Genomic DNA, 18,049 nt, shown 5'->3' with positions numbered 1-18,049 from the left:
ATTTGTTTTGTAAGTTTTTTTTGTTGTTTTTTTCAGTCTATCTTATTTTTTTTTATTTCAGTATATCTTATAATTCCTCTTAAAAAAAGAAAAAAAAAGCCAAAAAATTTTAGTTATATTTATGTAAAAAAAAGAGAATTTTTTTTTATTTCAGTTATGTGAGATTTTAAAAAAAGAAGAGTGAAAAAAAAAATCATTTCAATTGTTTGATTTAAAAAAAAAAAAAAAAGAGGAGAGATGTGAAAATTTAATGCTTCATTCGCGAAACGTTGAATTCAAAGAGAATGCTATGTATGTCGATTCTTTTCTTGTCATTATAGTTAAAGATCCAAGGACGAATATTTTCTTGTCATTTAGACTACTATTTGGAAATGAATACTTTAAGATAAAAAAGAATTGAATATTCTAATAATATTAATTAGATTGGAAATAAAAATTTAACTTGTGGAGCCTTGAAAAATAATAATAGTGTTTGAAAAATTAATTAGAGAGTTATTAGATTATGAGCAGATAGATATTTAGTTAATTAATTTGGTATTATTTGGAAGAGATGATCAATTACTTTAGGATTATTTGCTCTAATTTTAGTAACTAAAATTGAATTGCTAACCAAATAGATTAATTGAATCAGGTCCAAGTAAAATCAAAATATCCTAGTGCTTAATATTAATTGTTTTTGTGAATTCTATTTGTTAAGTCATTAAATTTTATTATTTTATTTTATTTCAATTTTACCATCATCATTATTTGTAGTCTAAATAATATAGATTTATATACATTTTAGTACTTATTTTCAGTCCATGTGAATATGATACTCGACTCATTATTTTATTATTTGGGATGATTTCATACACTTACAGATATTATATCTTTAAGTTTTTGACGTTGTTGATAGGACAGACAACAATTAATATCAAAATAATAAATTCTATTATGTATGATAAAAGGTGTTGCTAAACCTTTACTGTACAACCTAATAAGTGCATTATTGTCGGTATAGAAAAAGTAAGAGAAAGCAAGTGTACTATTTCAATAGAAACTAAATTGAAAGTTAATCAAAGATTGGCTGAAGACAGTAATTGTTTGAGCGGGTAATGAAAACAATAATAATAAAACAGTTTGACAATCCAATAGGTGGTGATGGGTTAGATCATAAAACCGCAAATCTCTTTGATATTATGTCAATCTCGATATTAGTCAAATTAAATCAATCAAATTGTCACAAGCGTTATTTGGTCTAGAGTGCAAGCTAACAATTTTGTGCTTAAATCTTCATTAGTACATATGTTTTAAAACACACTTCAATTTAGTGGACCTCCTACTAAAGATCTACATACACATATTTATTAGTTTATGAAGCTTTGTAATAATTATATGTAGAATGGCGTGTTAGATGAAGTTAGCAGATTTAGACTATTCCTTTTTATACTGAAGGATAAAGCAAATTTAGCAAGATTTTTTCTACAAGCAAAAACCGTTAAGATGAAGAATGACATCTATCACTTTTTGCAGATAGATTTAGAGCCACTTTACGAAGCCGGTGAGAGAATAAAAGATATGCTCAGAATGTATCCTCATTATGGATTACCCAATTGGTTGGTTTAGAGAAATTCTTCTATAGACTCAATACCAATACAATAAATATTATGGATAATGCAATAAGAGGATTGTTCATAAAAATAGAATTAGAAGATATTTATGACTTATTAGATGAATCGGCAACTACAAATTTTGAGTTTCTTATAAAAAGGATTCCACCCAAGAGGACTGCACGAGTGTGTGAGATTGACACTGTTTATGCATTGTAAGCTTGGGTAAATATCATAACTAGAATATTGGATAAATTTACCACTAACTTTATTAATTTGTGGTGTAGGTGCGTGTGAATTATGTTGACATCCATGACTCCAATGAATGCCTAATGGACTATTCTCTTTTGCAAGTTGAACAAGCTAATTATGTGGGTAACCAAAGGTGCAACAAAACAATCCATAGTCCAAAAATTACAATCCAAATTGGAGAAACCATCCATTTCAAATGGTCGGTAAGGTAGTCAATAATTTACTTTACCAACCACTTTTTCTATAATTTAATCGATAAATTTTATCATTTTTTTTAGTGACCATTATGTGAGAGTCGGTGAAATACAACGTCGTACCTACTCCGCAGTAGTGAGTGAGAGTCAGCGAAATATAGTGCCTTACCTATCCCGCCTATCTATATTAGTAGAAGTCTGTGAGATATGCGTCTTATCTCCAAGGTGACACAATACAAAATAAATAATTTAAAAAAAAAAAGATGCGCCTGATATATTAATTAGGTATATAAGTGATGCATGAATATGCTGCATAAATATAAATAATATTGAATATATAAAAATAATTAATATTCAACTCAAAATTTATTGATCCTACTAATATTGGCTAGGCTGGAAGGAAGAAGACTGCCGATACCGATTACCTATAAAGACATATAAATATTTATCAAATACTTAGGTATATAAGTGATGCATGAATATGCTGCATAAATATAAATAATATTGAATATATAAAAATAATTAGTTTCCAATGCACAAATTTATTGATCCTACTAATACGGGCTAGGTCGAAAGGAAGAAGGCTGCCGATATCGATTACCTATAAAAACGTATAAATATTTATCAAACACTAATTGCATATAAGTGAATTAAACTATAGAAGCAAAATACAATTCTAAATATTTGCTGAAATTTCGGTAGAGTTTTCCCATAACTATACTTAACCCCTACAAGACAAATTCAACAACTATCACACAAGGTCTCGGGTCTAACAACCAATTTTACAATGCCCATCGAGTCTATAATAATCCTAATTCTAGGTCTAAATCTCCATATCTAGCTAAAGTTCCTTAACTCCATTATTGTCCAAAACTTATAAAAATATTTCCAGAGGTACTTTTTGATATCCTTCAATCCTTCAAATGTATTTTAATTATTTATTATAATCATAGAATATTTTCTTAAATAATTATATGTTTAGTTATAATTCAAAATCATACGACTTAAGTTGAAATTTACCTTTACAAAAATGAATAATTAGAATGTGTTCAGAGCATCATTTATCATGTTAGAATATTAATTCCTATATTAACTATGTACCAAATGGTTATTATTGTTCAATGTTCTTTACCTCTTCTAATGTGAGCATGAAGGTGGCAATAATTTTTAACAATTTGAGATGCAAAAAAGATACAACATTTTTAAGCATTCATACTTAATGTCATGCTTGAAAGTTAAGAAAACATGAGAGGAAGGATGTCTGTAATACAACTCCAATATAACGCCTTGTAATCAAGAGAAATAGTCTAAAACACATCCTTATATTCATTACCCCATATTATATTTTGTACAAGAAAGCCACACGAAGTAATAGCACAAAGAACACAACTCAAAGGGCTAAAGCATGGGTTTGCACACCCAACCTATGTAATTCATTTTCAACCCATGTTTTACATTATTTGTGATCAAGTCTTGTAATTTTGCAGTTGGGTTTTAAATTGGACTTATTTTTATGGCTCAAAGTGATGGAAATTCAACCATATAAGTAGAATATTATTATTTTACATGTTTTGGTAGAATTAAACTTAGTTTTCCTAATTAAACTAAAATTTTTCATTCTAATAGGATTTACTATTGCTTTTCTTATTTTAACTAGGATTAGATTTAAAAAATATTATAAATAGGTTGTGCATAAGCCATGGATGACCCTAGCTATAGTAATGGTTATTATGATACGTCAATGGTGATTTGAGACTCTTTTATTTATTGATGCAAATATAGATTTTCTGTGTCGTCGTGTTTATATACTTATCAAGGTTTCAATTTTTATGGTGCTTCTAGCTTAATTCATTGCTTTGTAATCTTTATTTCTAATTACCATAGTTTATTAGGGTTATGATAGAGTAACACTGGAATTGTCAAAGTCACATTCATTATCTAAGTGTGTCTTCTATATTCAGAAAACACTATGATCCTAAAGTTCCACATCACCTCTATAAGGCACACCAATTTGGTAAAAGATTTGGCTTTGAAGGTGTTTGAATCGTGTTAAGCCTCAAACACATTGTAAGACTTAAGAAAAGGACAAGGGAGATAATGGAGCAACTCAACCATATTGCACAACTTGGAGATAGTTTGGCTTAACGATCAAAACCATGTAAGAGCATACAATAAGAGAGTATATGCATGTAGGGGTGAGCATTCGGTCGGTTCGGTTCAAAACCGAACCGAACCGAAAAAACCAAAAACCGAATTGTAGAATTTTACAAAAACCGAACCGAACCGAATAAGAGGAATAACCGAATCGAACCGAACCGAATAAGAGGAATAACCGAATCGAACCGAACCGATTTGGTTCGGTTCGGTTCGGTCGGTTCGATCGGTTGAACCGATTTTCAATTTTTTTTTTTAAATTCATTCTAAAATTCTATTAAAATATTTTAATTTTAAATTTTACAAATAAAAAATCAAACAACTCATATATTCATGCGAACCCCAGCTCAAATGCCCCAATACTCAATTCAAAAAGCAGTGTGTCATCGGATGTACAGATTGGGAAGATAAAATCTGAACGCAAGAATACAAAATAGAGCAATAACAGTAAAATAATACTAACCAATACCATAAAATAGCAAATTGAAACCAACACCAGCAAGCAATACAAATTTACAACACCAGCAAGCAACAAAATTTGTATTGCTGCTCTCTATTTCCACAGCAGGAAGATTAAACAACCAAGCAAAAATATACACCTATATTTCAGAATCTATCTTGTGTTAGATTTCCAAGTCCAACATTTGCTGACAGGACGCTGAAACGCATTGCAGTTGCAACTTGCAAACTATAGTAACAGTATCAACTCCATCAGTGACATCAATCCAACAGACATATATATGCCACCAATATAATGTAATATGCTACAAGCGGATAGTTAAGGCATATGTTAACCTGTAGAGCGACGACCGACGATTGTGTGGAGAGCGACGGCCGGAGATTGCGTGGAGACTGGAGAGAGAGAATAGAGAGCTACAGTGGAGAGCGACGACAGTCGGCGACTCAGCGTTGCAAGTGAAGATCGATGACCCGAGTTAGCCGCGATGGTTAATCGGTCGATGTCGGGAGGAGAGTGGAGGTTGGACGGTGGACGGTGGACCCGCTGGAAGTGGTGGAGCTCAGTGCTCAGAGAAGAAGAGGCACAGGTGTGACGGGAGGGGTGAGTGAGGCGGCGTGGATTCTGCGTCTCTACTCTCAATGGCACATCTTTTAGATTTAGGGCAAACGCTTATAAGAGTATATTTCAAAACGACGTAGTATAGGTGATTTCGGTTCGGTTCGGTTTAATCGAAATTTTTGAATCTAAAACCGAACCAAACCGAAATCACCGAAATTTCTAAAATGAAAAACCGAACCGAACCGAAATATATAAAAAACCGAACCAAAATTTTAAATCGGTTCGGTTCGATCGGTTTTTTCGGTTTAAACCGAAATCTGCTCAGCCCTATATGCATGGAGGAATACTTGGAGTTGGTGATGCATTATGGTTTTCAAAAAACCACAATTGCTCAATTCCTTTATGGGTTAAGATTTAAAATCACATTTTTAATTGAATCGCAACTTTTTGATAAAATATATGATGTTATTCAAATTGCAGGCCAAGCAAAATGGTAACTTTTGCATTATAAAAGCCAAGCCTCTAATTCAAACTCATTGTCGTCAAATGTAGATTCAATGGAGAACTCAATAACCATGGATGAAAAGGTTGAGAGTACTAAAAAAGCAACTTCAAAGGAGCAAGAACATAGAGATTAATGAAAGAATGTCAGGCAGACTTATGAAAGAGAGTTAATTGCCTTAATTCTAAAAGCACAAGATAAAGAGACAACAAGATGATGCAATGCCTTTTTATTTTAACCATTTATGGTGAAATTTTATTTCCTTGTATAACTTGCAAGTCCTTCATGGAAAAAGAGGTGCTGGAGATTCTATTTTAATATTTTGTTTCTATATAACAACGGAACCATAATGTATTTGATCAGAGAAAGAATTAACATGTGATGATGAACCAAATTCTAATAAGGGGGAACTTCAAGATTCATGTGTTAATGACAAATCATTTTCAAAAAGGGAGGTATGATGTGTCTCAATGGGGTCAAAAATGTTTACCAGTCATGGATCCTTGAAGAATGTTACTCACAAATATGTTCGATGGAAGACGTATAATGCATGTGACTTGAATATTTGGGCTTGATTGAGTTTAACCCAAGTGGAGAAGTTATATTCAACCTCGTATGGAATGTTTGGAAAATTAGATATTGGAAGAAGAAAAAAAATGGGCCTTGCTTTAAGAAAATAGCAAGTTCAATTTTTAATTCTTTTTTATGTATGAGTGCTTCCAAATAATCATAATAATCCAGTGTTCCTTGCTTCTCTATAAGGCACATCATAAAGTACCTAAAAGAAGGCTAAAGTCTGACACGTTTAATCCAAAGATCAGTTGGCTAACATCTTTAATTACCAAAGCATTGCCTTGCAATCTTCATAAACTACTGACAAAAACATCTCATGCTTCTTCTACTCCTAGATAGAGTTTATAGGTAAGATGAAGTTTATCAGTAAAGTTGCTGGGGGTGTTGTAAGCTTCTCAACTCGTTGTGTAGCTTTCATTCTAATTTTATATAATACTTTGTCATTATAATATTTTTTTCTTTTAACTTATTGTTTAGAGCATATATTATTTTATTATTTTTTCTTATCAAATTCTATAACTCAAAGTGCAAAACTAAGTTTTTGAATCTCAATTTAACAACTATAGCAAAAGCAACTTTTTTAAGTACAATGTGCTACACATCTCAAGCCACCTTTCTAAATTGTTTACCATATCTATGCATTTTCAACTGTAGCTATTTTAGAGTTAAAAGTTAAAAAATTTCTATAGTAGCATGCTTATGAGTGTGTATTTGAATATAAATTTAAGAAAATTCAGCCAACTATTTGCTAATATGTTAAAAGTGCAGCAATGTAGATTAATGTCATACCCAATTAACCACGTCATCACTTTCACTAAGTACTGGTTTTCCCGGTAACTAACTCCGGAAGCACAATACCCAAAGAGTATGTATCTGATTTTTCAGATTTTTTTTAATAAATTACACTTTACTTCTTAAATTTTAACGTAGTTAACAGATCGATTTTTATATTCTTAAAATCGAACACTTAAATCTCTATATAATCAACCTGTCCAACTTAGGGGACCCTCTATCTATAATTCCATTAGTCAATCGGTTAAAAAGAGAATAAGCATTTCAAATATCTAAAATACCCTCATTAACACTTAAATCCTTACCAATATAGGTGAAGAGTTTTATATTACATAAACTATATTTTGGTCTCTAAATTTTTAGTGTAATTGACAGATTAGTCTTTTTATTTTTAAAATTAAATTATTAAATTTCTTTATATTTAATCTGTCTAAAATTACAGTTCTTATATTCATTATAGACATTAGTTTAAAATTAGTGGATGGTCAAACTTATGAAAGTATAATTTCTTCATAAAATACTCTTTGTAAAAGTTTACGATCTATGACGCGGAACCCTATGGCACAAGCCTCAAACCACACGCACAAGTAGATATGGAATCCAAAGATTTGATAAACTCACCTCCTATGGCACCCCAAATTTAGAGAAGCTGAAACACCAATGATCGAAGGATTTAGATGAGAATCTGACAAACGCCACAACGAATAGTTGATAAGTAAGCCAAGATTCCTGGTGCAATTGATGAAAGCAAATCCTCACTCTCACTCAAAGCAATACACGCCAAAGGCATGAGAAGAATTCTGAAATTTTGATAAAAAGCTACCTCTTACAATTGTTTCTTATCCTTATATAATAAGGAGAAAAACAAATAAAACCCTAAGACACTCTTCTTGGACCTAACTTAAACACATAAGGCCCAAACCCAATCACACACTAAAATAACACATAAGTATTAAAACATAAGCCCAAAATATGGCCCAACACTCTAAAACTTAAAAGATAAAGTATGACCAGAATACAAGTCCAAACAAAGCTAAAATAAAACAAGTGTTAAATAATAAAAATATAGCAAGCCCATCATAACAAAGCTGAATCTTCACAAAAGTCTTACTTGATCTTCACTTTAGGCTTCCCTTTGTGTAGTTTTAGCCCATAGGTAGGCTCCCTAAGCCTATGATTGCAAGTGTTGCACCAAATTTATCCCATATGAGTTGAAGCACGCCCCAAATATATATGGATCATATGAATATGATTTTCAACTCCTTTTAGATCCATTTGAATGACATAAGTTTGCTCCATACCATTGTTAGAAATTTGCCTTATTGGATCCGTATCATTCTCTCCTTCTTTAGAAAAGATTCGTCCTCGAATCTTGCTGATATTTATGTCAAAAAGGGAAGCTTTAGGAACCCATGTATCTTCAAAGACCTCCTTTTGAATAGGTGGAAATAGGATAAAACTTTCGTCATGAATGTTTTCATCAATAACCAGCACATCAAGAACAAATGAACTAGGCATAAAAATATTAGTTATAGAAAGATCCTGTGGATGTGACCCATTCTCCTCTACAACTTCCAAAACAGTCTCATTTGCCTCCTCCACCTCATCAATCACGTGCTCCCCATGTCCCTCATCATTCACAACCTCTTCTATAAGTTCATTGATGGAACTCTCAACAACAACTACATTAGATTCATACATTACAACTTCCTCTTCAATTTCAATCTCTATGGAAGTTGAGATTGGAACTTTAGCCTCTTCTTTCTCCTTTTCTTTCTCCACCTTCCCTCCTTGAACTAGTCTTGATTCTTTTCCAGCCTCTTTGCCCTCAAACTCACTCTTTTCTCTCATCTTTTCCGCAGAATTCAAGCTCTCACTCCCCTTTGTGGCCAAGGCTTCGGCCTCTCTCTCCCTCTCCAGCATCTTTTATTTGATCAACATATACCTCTTGAGGTGATAAAGGAGCGAGTATAACCTTCTGTCCTTCATGAGTAAAGGAGTACTTGTTATTGAACCCATCATGTTGCACCTTTCTATCATGTTGTCACGGTCTACCCAACAACATATGGCTTGCCTGCATAGGTACCACATCACACAAGATCTCATCCTTGTACCTACCAATAGAAAATGGTATAACCACCTAGCGTGTAACTCATAACATATCAAACATATAAGTATTAAAACATAACCCAACACTCTAAAACTTAAAAAATAAAATATTGCCAGAATACAAAGCTCAAACAAAACCAAAATAAAACAAGTGTTTAAATAATAAAAACCTAGCAAACCCATCATGACAAAGCTGAATCTTCACAAAAGCCTTTCTAGATCTTCACTTTAGGCTTCCCTTTGTGTAGCTGACCCATAGATTTGATTAGCTCCCTAAGCCTATAATTGCAAGTGCTGCACCAAATCTGCCCCATATGAGTTGAAGCACGCTCCAAATGTATATGGATCATATGAATACAATTTTGAACTCCTTGTAAATCCATTTGAATAATATAAGTTTGCTCCATATCATTATTAGAAATTTGCCCTATTAGATCCGTATCAGAAGATTAATAAAGACTTTTGTAAAGATTTAATTTTATCATGATAGACTCGCTATATTTTATTATTTAAACACTTCCTTTTATTTTGCCTTTGTTTGGCCTTGTATTCTGACCATATTTTATCTTTTAAATTTTAGAGTGTTGAGTCATGTCTTGAACTTATATTTTAATACTTATGAGTTTGATATGTTATTTTAGTGTGTGATTAGGCTTGAGACATATCTGTAGTTTGGTCAGGCCTAAAAAGAGTGTCTTAGGGTTTTATTTGATTTTTTTCTTATTATATGAGGATAAGAAACACTAGTAAGAGGCAATTTTAAATCTAAATTTTCAGAATTCTTTTTCATTCATTTGGCGTGTATTGTTTTGAGTGGGAATTTGCTTTCATCAATTGCACCAAGAATCTTGGTTAATTTATCCACTATTCGTTGTGGCGTTTGTCGAATTCTCATCTAAATTCTTCGATAATTGGTGTTTCAGCTTCTCTAAGTGTGGGGTGTTATAGGAGGTGGGTTTATCAAATCTTTGGATTCCATATCTACTTGTGCGTGTGGATTTGAGGCTTATGTTATAGGGTTTTATTTGATTTTTTCTTATTATATAAGGATAATAAACACTTGTATTGTTTTGAGTGAGTGAGGATTTGTTTTCATCAATTGCACCAAGAATCTTGGCTAATTTATCCACTATTCGTTGTGGCGTTTGTCGAATTCTCATCTAAAGCCTTCGATCATTGGCGTTTCAGCTTCTCTAAGTGTTGGGTGCTATAGGAGATGGGTTTATTAAATCTTTGGATTCCATATCTACTTGTGCGTGTGAGTTTGAGGCTTGTGTCATAGGGTTTCCTGTCAGTTGGTATCAGACAAATTTTGTTTTATCTTAGGATCTAGAGTTTTTTAGTTTTCCTTTTCTTCCTTATTGATCTTAGTGAAATTTGTATGTCTATGACTGACTGCACTTTTTTTATTATGAATTATTACCTAATCTCTTTCGAAAAAAAAAATTCAAAATCCATAAAAAAAAAAAAAAGAAAATTCCAAAGATTACTTTTGTTTGGTAAAAAAAATAATCTTTGCCTTATTTATTTTGATCTGGCCAAAATTGTGATATGCTTCCTATTTCATCTATATTGTCTTAATTATCTCAATTAATGGCTATAATTTATGAAAATCAATTTTGAATTTTGAATCTTGAATTGGGTTGAATCCAGATGAGACAAAAGAAATTCTGTTTAATTCCTAAAGTGAACATTTAAGACAATTGCATCTAAATTGATTTGATATCAAATCCTTCTTTTAAGACTAGAAAATTCGTCCATGATACTGAACCGAGTGAAATCTCTTTTTTTTCTGATTCTATTTCTGGGTTTTATTTCTAACACTATATTTGTTAGTTCTCTATATTCTTTATTGATTTAAAGCAAGATGAGTAAATACAAAAATATGGTGGATAGTGACGATGTAAGTGAATGGAACATGATTAGTGATTATAAGCTCTTCAAAAATAAGACACTGACAATTTAAAAAGTAACACACCAACAAGGTTTTGTGCTATTTGAAAATTATCACTCAGAGTATAGGTACAAGTAAACTCTAACAATGTCAAGGAAGCAAAAGCAAACTTAAACCAAAAAGCTGAAGCTTAGAATTCAAATGAAAATGAATCTGGACAAAAGTTTGAATTTAATTCACTTCAAAATAAATTAAATATAGATCTATTTAATCTACCCAAAAAGGCAAATATCAAAACCCCACAAATAAAATTTAAAAAAAATTAAATTTTATTATCTTCAGCATTATGGACGAGTTTTCTGATTTAAAAAAAAAAAGATTTGATATCAAATCAATTTATATGTAATTGCCTTAAATGTGCGCTTTAAGAAATAGGCAAAATTTTTTTTGTCCCCTAATCAGGATTCAACCCAATTCAAAATTCAAAATTGATTCTCATAAATTACAGCCATCAATTGAGAAAGGTAAAACAATATAAATGAAATAAGAAACATATCACAATTTCGATCACATCAAGAAAAATAAAACAAAGACAATTTTTTTTTTTGCCAAACAAGAGTAATCCTTGAAATTTCCTCTTTTTTATGGATTTCAAATTTTTCTTCCAAAAGAGATTAGGTAATAATTTATAATCAAGAAAGTGCAGCCATGGACACACAAATTTCACCGAAATTAACAATGAAGAAAATGAAAATCAAAAACCCTAAATTCTGAAATAAATCAGAATTTACCTTACTTTAACTCTGGTACCAACTGACGTAGAACCCTATGACACAAGACTCAAACTCACACTCACAAGTAGATATGGAATCCAAAGATTTAATAAACTCACCTCTTATGACACCCCACACTTAGAAGAGCTAAAACACCAATAATCAAGAAATTTAGATGAGAATCCGACAAAAGCCACAACGAATAGTTGATAAGTTGGCCAAGATTCTTAGCGCAATTGATAAAGCAAATTCTCATTCTCACTCAAAACAATTCACGTCAAAAGTATGAAAAGAGAATTCTGAAAATTTAAATTCAAACTATCTCTTACAAGTGTTTCTTAACCTTATATGATAAGGAGAAAATAAATAAAACCCTAAAACACCCTTCTTAGGCCTGAACGAACCACAGATAAGGCTCAAGCCCAATCACACACAAAAATAACACATCAAACTCATAAGTATTAAAACATAAGCCCAAAACATGACCTAACACTCTAAAACTTAAAAGATAAAATATAGCCAGAATACAAGCTCAAACAAAACCAAAATAAAAGCAAGTGTTTAAATAATAAAGGGTAATTTACGATTTAGTCCCTGGATATTACCATTATTAACAAGTCAGTCCCTGTATTTTTAGAAACCTATTAAAACATCCTTATGTTTTCTCTCCGTCAACGAAATAGTCCTTCTGTCTATTTTTGCCATTAAAAATATAGTAAAAGACTATATTACCCCCCATTATTTTTCTCCTTCTCCTCTTCCTTCCTTTTCTTCTTCATCAATTCTTCTTCTGCTTCTTCTTCTTCTCCTTCTTCTCCTTCTTCTTTTGTTTCTTCTCCTTCTTCTCCTTCTTCTTATGCTTCTTCTCCTTCTTCTTTTGCTTCTTTTTCCCTTCTTCTTCTTCTCCTTCTTCTTCTTCTTCTTCTTCTTTTTCGAAGGAGGAGGAGGAGGAGGACGAAAGAAAAGACAGGGACTATTTCGTTGACAAAAAGAAACGATAAGGACGTTTTAATAGATCTGAGAAAAGATAGAGACTATTTAGTTGACATAAAAAAACGATAAAGACGTTTTAATAGATATGAAAAAAGATAAAAAATATTTTAATAGATTTTTGAAAATGTAAGGACTAATTTGTTAATAATTGTAATATACAAGGACTAAATAAATGATTTTATTTGAGGGTAAAATTGGATTTTAAAAATTTTCTCTCTCCTCCTTTATCTAATTTTAACGGAAAATAGGACGGAAGGACTATTTCGTTGACGGAAATAAAACATAAGAACGTTTTAATAGGTTTCTAAAAATACAGGAACTGACTTGTTAATAATGGTAATACCCAGGGACTAAATCGTAAATTATTCAATAATAAAATATAGCAAGTTCATCATGACAAAGCTAAATCTTTACAAAAACCTTTCTTAATCTTCACTTTAGCCTTCCATTTATGTAGCTTTAGGCTCTCTAAACCTATTATTGCAATTGTTGCACTAAATCTGCCCCATATGAATTGAAGCACGCCCCAAATATATATGAATTATATGAATATGATTTTGAACTCCTTTTATCTCCTGATATTTATGTCAAGAAAGGACGCTTTAGGAACCAATAGATCTTCAAATATATAGAAATAGCATAAAACTTTCGCCATAAATATTTTTATCAACAACCGGCACATCAAGAACAAATGAACTAGGCATAAAAATATTAGTCATAGAAAAATCATGTGGATGTGACTCATTCTCCTCTACAATTTCCAAAACAGTCTCATTCGCCTCCTCCACCTCATCAATCACGTGCTCCCTACGTCCATCATCATTCACAACCTCTTCTATAAGCTCATTGATGAAATTTTCAGCAACTAAATTAACTTCATACATTACAACTTCCTCTTAACTTTCAATCTCCATGGAAGTTGAGATTAAAACTTTAGCCTCTTCTTTCTCATTTTCTTTCTCTATCTTCCTTCCTTGAACTAGTCTTGCTAATCTATTGTTCAAATCCCTATAACAGTGTGAAAGAATGAATCTCTAGTGTATCAACTCTTCGTCTCGGACTTGAGGCCTATTAGAATTAAGAGTTTTTTGAGGCATTCCTGTAAAAATGGAAGCTTGTGAGACATTGAAATTCTTCATAGTTTCAGTTAATCTCTCAAGAGTCTTATAAAACCTTCTAAACTCTCCACCAACTGACTTTTTAAAGAGCTTATAATCACTAGCCATGTTCATTTTTGTTTTTACTCATCATGCCTTAAATCAATAAAGAGTAAAGAGAACCGGCAAATATGGTGTTAGAAATAAAAGCACTCAAATGTTTGCACACTTACCACTCTTTTGTCGATTCTTCAATTGCACTTCAGAAACTAAGGTCAACCAACTAGGGGTGAGCATTCGGTCGGTTCGGTTCAAAACCAAACCGAACCGAATAAATTGAAAACCGAAATTTTAGTGTGTATGAAAACCGAATCGAACTGATTTTGGTCAGAAACCAAATCGAACCGAACCGATCTGATTCGGTTCAATTCGGTTTGATTTGATCGGTTTCGATTTTTAATAATTTTTTTATTTTTTACACTTTATTTTTAATATTTTAAAATTTAATTAAAATATTTTAATCTTAATATGATTTAATTTCTCTATATTATTGAAAAAACATATTATTATCACTAATCGATTCGGTTCGATTTTTTTGATTTTTTTTCTGATCAAAACCGAACCGAACCAAAATAATCAAAATTTCTGAAATTAAAAATCGAACCGAACCAAAATGTATACAAAACCGAACTAAATTTTTAAATCGGTTCGGTTCGGTCGGTTTTTTCAGTTTGAACCGAATACTGCTCACCCCTACAACCAACCAACCACAAGGTGCGTTTAAAGAAACAAAGAAAAAAACTTAAAGAAAGAAGGAGCGCGCAAAAATTAAAAAGAAAACACTGACAATTTAGAAAGTAACACACGAACAAGGTTTCGTGCTACTTGAAAATTATCACCTAGAGTATAGAAACAAGCAAACATTATTCTAGCGATGTCAAGGAAACAAAAGCAAACTTAAACAAAAAAAACTGAAACTTAGAATTTAAATGAAAATGAATTTGGACAAAAGTTTGAATTTAATTCACTTCAAAACAAATTAAATATGAATCTATTTAAATCTACCAAAAAAGGCAAGTATCGAAACCCCACAACTAGAATTAAAAAAAATACATTTCACTCATTTTCAACATTATGGATGAATTTTCTAGTCTTAAAAGAATGATTTGATATCAAATCAATTTAGATGTAATTACCTTCAACGTGCACTTTAGAAAATAGGCAGAATTTATTTTGTCTCCTAATCTGGATTCAACCCAATTCAAAATTAAAAATTGATTCTCATAAATTACAGCCATCAATTCAGATAGATAAGGCAATCTAGATGAAATAGAAAGCATATTACAATTTAAGCCACATCAAGATAAATAAGGCAAACACATTTTTTTATGTATTTCGAATTTTTCTTTCAAAAGAGATTAGGTAATTATTCACAATCAAGAAGGTGCAGCAATGGACACACAAACTTCACCGAAATCAACAAGGAAGAACAGGAAAACTCAAAATCCCTAGAACCTAAGATAAATCAGAATTTATTTTACTTTGCCTCTGATATCAACTTTCGTGGAACCCTATGGCACAAGCTTTAAACTCACACACACAAGTAGATATGAAACCCAGAAATTTGATAAACCTACTTGTTATGGCACCCCACACTTACAGAAACTGAAACACCAATGATCGAAGGAAGGATTTAGATGACAATCCGACAAACGCCACAATGAATAGTTGATAAGTTAGCAGATTCTTGATGCAATTGATGAAAGCAAATCCTCACACTCACTCACACTCAAAGCAATACACGCCAAAGGCATGAAAAAAGAATTCTGAATATTTAAATTCAAAGCGGCCTCCTACAAATATTTCTTATCCTTATATAGCATGGCCCAACACTCTAAAACTTAAAAGATAAAATATGGTGAAAATACAAGTCCAAACAAAGGCAAAACAAAAATAAGTGTTTATATAATAAAATATAGCAAGCCCAATATAACAAAGCTGAATCTTCACAAAAGTCTTTCTTGATCTTCACTTTAGGCTTTCTTTTGTATAGGTTTAGCTTACAGGTTTGATTAGGCTCCCTAAACCTATTATTGCAATTGTTGCACTAAATCTGCCCTATATGAGTTGAAGTACACCCCAAATGTATATGGATTATATGAATATGATTTTAAACTCTTTTTAAATCCGAAATATATAAGTTTACTCTACACCATTATTAAAAATTTGACCTATTCAATCTGTATCAGTTCCTAAATATCATTATGCTGATTCGTAAATATCATTATGTATCGGAAGAGATTCTACTTCAATTTTATTATTTAGAAATGGCTGAATAATCCTATTATCAAAATGGTGATTATTCAATCTCCCCAGTGAGTTCATACCCTGTTATTAATAGAATTGTTTTGCAAAAAGGTTTGTACTAATGTTTATAATGTATATTCCCTTTGCTCACAAATTATAAAATGATAAACATGCCAGTAATTGAATCATAAATTATAAACTGTCTTACACGGACATTCTTCATTTAGGAATGAATCAATAAGTATTCACCAAAATATCCCTTAAAGACACAATTTCATGATTGGTTGATCCAAGCAAAATACATCATTTAGCATCCACCAAAGCAAAGCCTCAAGCATCACAGTAAGATTTTCAAATCAACTTTAAGTGTGCATCTACTTGTTTCAACTGAAAAAACCTGGGTTACAAGTAGTTGCAAAACGGCAAACCGTAATATAATATTACTACCTGGATTACATATAGTTGGGCACAAAAAATGACCATTGAATCAATATAAATTTTCAGATGCATAGAAAAACGAAATCTGGAGGAGTTGAAAGAAGATTGAAGGACATTGCAAAAGAAATCTCAAACATAGAAAGAAACTGCAGAAAGTAAAAGGACCTGATGAACTTATCCATTTCCATAATTAATATAGAATAAACAAAAAGACAAAAGCAAAAAGACCATGAATAGAGGAGATGTGCAAATGTGTGTGGCCAAAGTGCGAAGGAGGAACTGAAAAGTGAGCTACTTCATCAGTGATATAAGGAAACCCTTACCAGCCCACAAAACCACCAACTCACATTCATCGTGCTATTCATTTTCGGCCCTTACAACCTACAAACAAAGATAAATCAAACGGAGATGGGGATAAAAATAATAAATACAGATTCATGGTAAATTTGGGACAGAGGCAACAGATTTGAAGTGGATAGCCTAAAATTACAGTCATCCGCACGATAGCTCACCAATTGTAGATCTCCTCCATCACACCCGGTTGCAAGCATGGTGGTTCCTTCTACCATCAAAACTCTGTTAGTACCACCAAATACAGATCTAAAATGAAAAAGGCTAAAATCATAGTCACCTGACAATACCAGCTCCACTTCGAGCGCCGCCGAGAGATCACCAATCAGATATCTCTCCCATCGCAGCCGATTGCAGGCATGGGTGATGAGGAACGAAAACCCATGGAGAAAGGATTCGAGCGGCATCGAAAGCTCACCAATCGGATGCGGGAATCACGGGAAATCAGGCTTCCAAAGCTGTAGCATCATTATTCCCTTTTCCCACGTTTTTTACTTGCTGCACCGTCGTTCATCGGTTCTGGAGCACCAGGATGGTACCACGATGGGTGGAGGTCGCCGAAATTTATTTGAGACCATAAAACCCATGTAGACAAAAACAAAGAAGAGAGGAAGAGTGTAAATAGACTCTCAAAGCTGTAACCGACAAAAACTTCATCTGAATGATTAGTCCTTTGATTGGCTAAAAATTTAATATTTTCAATAATTTTTATAATATCATGTAAATTTACTCTTTTAAGCAAAACGTCAATGAGTAATTTTAAATCATCTTTCACTATAACGAGATTAAACGATTTAGATTTTGCTAAAATTATAATTTTTCTGCAAGTTAAAATTTTAAGAATAAAAAGATTAAGTATACGGATCAAATAGAACAAATTTCTAACATACTGTGGAGCAAATTTATGTCATTCAAATGAATCTAAAAAGAGTTCAAAATCATATTCATATAATCCATATATATTTGGGGTGTGCTTCAACTCATATGAGACAGATTTGGTGTAACACTTGCAA

At 32.0% G+C, this 18,049-nt stretch overlaps 1 long non-coding RNA gene across 2 annotated transcripts; it reads right to left on the bottom strand.

Annotated features, from left to right (window-relative positions):
- Positions 1–209: 209 nt before the first annotated feature.
- LOC110628742 lies at positions 210–17,679 on the bottom strand. Of its 2 annotated transcripts, XR_002490102.2 has the most exons (4): positions 17,317–17,679; positions 17,198–17,247; positions 17,009–17,066; positions 210–2,460 (listed from the first exon to the last, which is right to left on the bottom strand). It is a non-coding gene; the product is annotated as an uncharacterized LOC110628742 (long non-coding RNA). The 2 variants fall into 2 exon arrangements; XR_002490101.2 differs by lacking the exon at positions 210–2,460 and having other exon boundaries at positions 16,604–17,066; positions 17,317–17,677.
- Between the last annotated feature and the right edge of the window lie 370 nt (positions 17,680–18,049).

Source organism: Manihot esculenta, chromosome 12 (genome assembly GCF_001659605.2).
Source record: "Manihot esculenta cultivar AM560-2 chromosome 12, M.esculenta_v8, whole genome shotgun sequence".
Lineage (NCBI taxonomy): Eukaryota > Viridiplantae > Streptophyta > Magnoliopsida > Malpighiales > Euphorbiaceae > Manihot > Manihot esculenta.
Note: the sequence above shows the minus strand (reverse complement) of the source record. Positions and strands in the feature narration are given on the sequence as shown.